The following is a 7,118-nucleotide window of genomic DNA, read 5'->3' on the forward strand; positions in this document are numbered from 1 at the left end:
ATCTTTTAAGTGTGTGTGAAACCTTGAAGGCCTAATGAATTGAGTATATGGATGAGGGTTGTGGCCTCTGGAACATTTTCTCCAACCAGAACCTACTGAAATAGTACAGATGGTGATGAGTACAGTTCAAACACGAGAATTCTTGGAAAGGTCACTGGGTAAGTGACAAGAATCTCGATCTCCTGCCATTTCCATCTCTGCATTTACTTACTGTGTGAATTTGGACGAGTCATGTAATTCTCTGGCTTCAGTGTGTTTATCTCTGTAATTAATATGTTCAGTAACAGTTCTTCCCTCTGACCTAAAAATAACCACTTTTTCCAAAGGTGTATATTAGAACTATATATATATATAATATACAAATATCTAACATTTATATACTTAATATATGTAATAAACATATTACACATGTAAATTTAATGATCTACCCTATTCTCAGCCTCTACTTTCCTCTGATAATGACATCATTCAAATACTCTAAAAAGCTCATATTATAGAATCTTTATATTTAAAAAAATTTTGTAATGCTCTAAACTTAATTGCATATTGCTAAGTGAAAGAGGCCAGTCTGAAAAAGCTACATACTGTATGATTCCAACTATATGACATTCTGGAAAAGCCAAAACTGTAGAGACAATAAAAGTATCAAAGGCCTTTAGGGGGTTCAGGGAAATGGGTGAGGAATTAAATAAAGGGAGTACAGCACACTTTTAGGGCAGTGAAACTATTGTGTATGGTACTCTAACAGTGGATATGTAACATTACACTTTTATCAAAATCTATAAGCCCCAAACAGAATGTTGTAAATGTAAACTCTGGACTTCATTTATTTGTTGAGACAGGACCGTAGTTAATATTGATTTATTAATGGTAGCAAATATACCACACTAACGCCAGATGCTAGTAAGAGCAGAAACTGTGTTGGGAGGTGGGAAGGCGTATGGGAACTGTACTTTCTGTGCAATTTCTCTCTGTAAACCTAAAACTGCTCTAAAATTTTTCTATTGGATTTTTCAATTATTTCAGTTATTCTCTATAAATTAGCATACCTATCGGCCTCCAATTACCTTGCTAATTTTAGGTTACTTATTTATATATGGTTCTTGATTTAGTCTCCTTGCACAAATAGTAAACTGCATGGCTTTTACTCTCTCTGACTTTCTTTTTCTGTCCTTCACAGAAATTGAAGTTGAAGTATAAGGAGAATTTTTACATTGCCTAGGTTCTAATTTGGAAGGTTTCTAACAGCCCTCTGTCCTCTTCTGGTGCTCACTGTGAAAGAATTTGCACGCTGCACCACTAAGTGTTTGTGCTAGAATCCACTTCTGATGTTGGCTGCTCTGACACAGCTTCCATTCGGTATTTATGTTGAGTTCTTTCATTTTATGTTGCTCTAATAGAATACTTGAGACTGTGTAATTTACAAAGAGCGAAATTTTATTTCTTACAGTTCTGGAGGCTGGGGAGTCCACCCCAGGTGCTGGCACCTTGTGAGAACCCTCCCGCTGTATCATGCCATGGCAGAAGGCACAAGTGCAAGAGAGTGCCAGAGAGCAAGAAGGGGGAAGAACTCAGTTTTATAACAAACTCACTCTCAAGATAACTAACCCATTCCTGCTGTAGCAACGTTCATCCATTCATGAGAGCAGAGCCCGCATGACCCAATCACATCTTCCTTGGCTCCATCTCTCAACACTATTCCATTAGGAACTAAGTATTTAACACATGACCTTTGGGAGACACATTCAAACCATAGTATATGTCCTCTATGCAGTTGCCTTGTCTAGATGTAGGACACTGAGAATTTACCACCCTTCCCAGCATTGACATGCCCTCTAGGTGGCTCAAGAATTCTTGGCTGTGTCTCCACCAGACCTCAAGACCCCCTATTAGCCTGGCTTTTGGACTTCTATGGTTCCAGCCCTTGCTAGATACGGGTTTCTCTAAGAGATCTGTATTCTCCACAGTCTGTATACAGAAAAGACAGTCTCAAATCTCCTCTGATTTAGGGCCCTGATAAAAATTACTTGGTCTTCTACTCTACGACCTCACCATACCCCTTCTGGTTTTGAACCTGGGAAGAGACAGAACATGGAACCCTTTCTTAAAAATAAATGCATACTTGACATTAATAAGGGATTTATAATCTATTCATTATGAAATCCTCAGGAACATATAGGTTTTTCCAAGGAGTAAAAAATAATTATTTTCATTTAAGTCATATGTCAATTAACAATATTTTTTACACGATTAAAAATCTCATTTTTGCTATGAAATGTGGAACACATTTCCTTTTTTGTGAGGCAGGGTCTCACTCTGTCACCCAGACCGGAGTGCAGGGGGTGATCTCGGCTCATTGCAACCCGTCTCCCGGATTCAAGCAATTCTCCTGCCTCAGCCACCCGAGTAGCTAGGTTTACAGGAATGTGCCACCATGCCCAGCTAATTTTTTTTGTATTTTTTTTTTAGTAGACATGGATTGGACAGGCTGGTCTTGAATGCCTGACCTCAACTGATCCACCTGCCTTGGCCTCCCAAAGTGCTGGGATTACAGGCATGAAGTCAGCATACCAGGCCACATTTCCTTTTTGAAATGTGATTTATTTTATGAGGAAGTGTGTGAAATATGAACAAATGAATAAATAAATCTCATATTTTTTATGTTAATGGATTTGTGACCAGGCCAAGAAATAAACAGTAGTAGTAAATGAGAGATGTTGGCTTGGACTCATGTGAATTCCTGTGTGTTTGCTAACTGGTAAAGGAAATAGGCCAACACCAACTTGGAACACATTGATGCTGATTTCTAATACTTCATCAGAGGTAAGCATTTAGGGTAGTGGAGCAGACAAAATCAAGGACTTGGTCAGGGCTCAGCAAGAACTGGGTTTGCTAGATGTCTGCTAGGCAGCTTTCATCCCATTAACCTCTGGGATACTCTGTCCATGTTGTCCTTCTAGATAAACAGAGGAATCGACTCTGTAGAGCTACTATCAACAGAGTCTAAGGCCACCTTCAACATTTCCCCTTGATTCCTATGGGTAACATGAGAGCCAAAATTTCATCCCACCCATGCTAATCACCATTGTTTACGAGGTTCTTAGATACCCCGAGGCTTTCCAACATGTCCACTCACACGATGGGAGCTAAGTAGCACTGAAATGTAAATTTAAATCAAAAAGTATTAATAGAACATTTGATAAGATTTCAATCACCATGATAAGTAAAAGCTCACATCTAATCCATTTAGAAAGGTCTCTGGAAAAAGTATACAAAATCATTTGTATAAAAATACATATACATACAAAACTCAATTATATTTCTATGTATCAATGATTAATAAAAAGAAATGCAAAGAATAAACCTGGAGGACCTAAACTATCAGATATGGAATGTGTTATTAATTTACAGTAAGTCAGGCAATAAGCACAGGGTAGAAAAACCATCAATGGAATAAAATGGAGTCTAGAAAAAGATTCAAAACTAGAGAAAACTTGATTTATGACATATGTGGCACTGCAGTTTACAGAAAAAGCTTAATTTTTAAAAATTTTGCTGAGTCAGTGACTATCAACTTGGAAAAACAGTGTCGTAGCCCTTACCTTACACCACAATTAAAAATTTATCCCAGTTGCATAGATCTAAATGTGAACAGCAAAACAATAAATGTTATACAGAAAAACACAGGAGATCACATCACACTCTTTAGAGGTGGCACACATTTTTAAAACAGAACACAAAAAGCATGATCCACAGGGAGAAAAAAGAAAACTGGATTATGTTACAACTGAGCATTTTATTCAGGAAAGCAGTGGGACACAACACAAAGTAAAACATGTTTACTACGTATATATACAATTTAAGACTCATATCTAGAATATACAAAAAGAATATACCAAAGAACAGAATATGTATAAAGAACCACTATAAATTGGAAAGGGTAAGTCAAGAGATATTTAAAAAATTAGCCAAAGGCTTGAATATATATTTTACAAAATTATATATATATAGATGGACAGTAACATGCTAAAAGTGGCTCAACTTATAAGGAAAATTAACTTAAACTTGGTGTCAGTAAATACACACTCTAGTGATTATAATGAAAATAGACAAAAAAACTAATATTTTTTTTTATAAACTACTGATGAGAGTTTAAGCTGGCAAAAATTCTTAAGAATTCTGTTTGGCGGTATCTATTAAAATTGAAAAAGTGTTCAGAATCAGTAAATCCACTGCAAGCTATGTGCCCAACAGAAAATAGTACCGATTTTTACCAAAAGATATGTGCTAGAATGTTAACAGAAGCAGTCATGGTGACGGTCCTACCTGAAAACTGCATAAATGCCCATCCACATTAAAATGTATGAATTAATTGTGGCATAGTCACATAATGACACTTCCAGAAAAACGTGGAAGAATCTTACAAACATACTGCTAAGTCAAAGCATCCAGACACCAAATAGTACATATTGCTATATTTTAAAACTGGCAAAACAAGTCAATGCTGTTAGAATTTACGACATGGTTATCTTCAGGAAAGGAATGGCCGGTAGCGACTGGAGAGGAGTACTAGAGACACTTTTGTGGTGCAGATAATGTTCTGTTTCTCAGCCTGGGATCCTGCTCACCAGGCATGCTCAATTTGAAGAAATTCATCAGCATATTTGCATTTATGATATGGACACTTAGAGTCTTGACTATATTATCTGAATAAAAATTTTTTAAATGATTGATAGAGGAAACTGAATGATGACTAAGAAGAAAGGGACATGAAATTTGATACACATAAGTAGTTGAAAAAGTTATCAATGTACAGAGTAATGCAGGAATAATAAAATAATTCCTCCAGTAAACAGACTTTTACAAATCTTACCAAGCAGTGTAGTATTTCCAGACCAAAAGAGACAGAAGGAAATGATTCATGACATACAGTTTGAATCTTTGTTATTTTTGGCACAACCCTGTGGAAAGCAAATGGACTTTCAAGAAGAATTATGTTGTTTTGAATCTTCACTACCAAAAATTCCCAGAGAGGATAGTGCTTGCACAAACACGTTCACTGTAAAATGTACTTTTCATAGCAAACACCTGAAAGTAACTGAAAGGTCTCACTGCAGGATATGGTAAAGCCAGCTGAGACTGGTTAGGGGAGCTGATAGTGCTCACCTCTTCACAAGTTCACAGTCAGGGACATCATGTTGGCTGCCTTCATCTTTGAAATGCTGGTGGTTTAACATTTACAAACTGGGTGAAAGCAAATAGATATTTTTCTACCATATATTGGCAATATTAGAGAGCAATTAAGTTTAAGAGACTTTATACTATTCTGCTGAAAGTGCTTCATTACAGTTTTTTTATATTGCCATTCAATTACACATATATATGATTTAAAATGATACATGGGGGAAAACTAAAGGAAATGCAGTATATTAATCTCAGAAGCTATGATTTCATCACTTTTAGGCTATCCTATAGTTTTAAATTATTTACAAAAGCCTATTATAAAATTTCAAAAGATAGTAAAATGCATTAAGCTTTTAAATTCATTCAGAATGGCTACAAATAATGAGAGTCTTTAAAAATTTGTATTTATTATGAAACAAATAAGACCTAGTAACTCCAATGCTTATATCGGCTAAAGCTTGCTGCTGTCAATATGTGTCTTCATTTTTAAAGTCCTAATTTACCGTATCGTTTGAAATAGCGTTAAGATATATGTTTCATTTGGAACACTTAGTTTTTCTTAAAAGAAAGACAATTAGTACAAAAGAGATTAACATCCACATAGTTACAAAATTCAAATAATATGGGTAAAATGGTACACTCTATTAAAAAGGATTCAACCCATTAATTACAAAAGTCTGTGAAAATTGTTGTAGGACTCCAATATATATAGCATTACCCTTTAAGACTTGTATTTCAAACGTAACTTAAAACTACCATATCAAAATTAAAAGCACAGAAACCCACGAGAGCCATAACACAATAACCAAGCAAGCAACCAAGTATTACATATTGTTTTCTTTGTGGACGAATATGTATTAATTGCAATATCATATGAGCTTCATGTTTTCAGTATAAGACATCATATGTTGTAAAATCTAGGTAATCACAGGGTTAATTGGATAAAATATGGGATTTGTTTATCTGCTACTCAAGGCATAATCTTTTGGCTTACTTTGTGAGTCACACTCTAAACATTTGGTTTTAACATGTGATGTAATAAATTTTAATAAGGCTCCCTTTTGAAAGGGGAAGAGCTCTGTATGAGCAGGAAAATGTGTCTGTTGATGCAGTGAAATGAAGTTATTTTAATGTATTCCTTTTTACAGCTATGTAGGCAATTGTTAATTATATTTCTACCGGCAAAACAAAACTACATATGTGTTTGTGAGTGTGTGTGTATTCCTGTGTGAGAGAGAGAAATAGGGATGGAGAGAACACTAAGTCTGATGCATTACAATTCAGTTAAATTTTCAACTTAAGTCAGACTGCCCACAAGAGTATCATTTGGCCGGGCGCCATGGCTCATGCCTGTAATCTCAGCACTTTGGGAGGTCGAAGCGGGCGATCACGAGGTCAGGAGTTCGAGACCAGCCTGGCCAACATGGAGAAACCCCGTCTCTACTGAAAATACAAAAAAAATTAGCCAGGCGTGGTGGCAGGCACCTGTAATCCCAGCTACTCGGGAGGCTGTGGCAGGAGAATCGCTTGAACCCTGGAGGCAAAGGTCGCAGTGAGCCCAGATCATGCTTGCACTCCAGCCTGGGCAACAAGAGCAAGACTCCGTCTCAAAAAATATATATATACATATATATGTATATATATATATGATATTGCAGAGTGTGTGTGCTGGGGCGCAGAATGACCTCTGAAAACAGGCTGCGGGGGCATCGTGTGGTTGGGCACGGACCGCGAGGTGCAAGGGGACCCTGAGCTCCCAAAGGCGGAGGGTCAGAGGCAGGGCCTGGGGGCCCCAGGGCAGCCTCCACAGCCAGCCACAGACACAATAAGCATCCTTTTCCATGACACAGAGGACACAGTGCTTGGTGAGCCAGGTCAGGATCAGATGCTGGTGGTCTCTGTCTAGTGCGGGTCTCGCTTTCTGACGCAGGTGC

This window comes from Pongo abelii, chromosome 19, assembly GCF_028885655.2.
Source record: "Pongo abelii isolate AG06213 chromosome 19, NHGRI_mPonAbe1-v2.0_pri, whole genome shotgun sequence".
NCBI lineage: Eukaryota > Metazoa > Chordata > Mammalia > Primates > Hominidae > Pongo > Pongo abelii.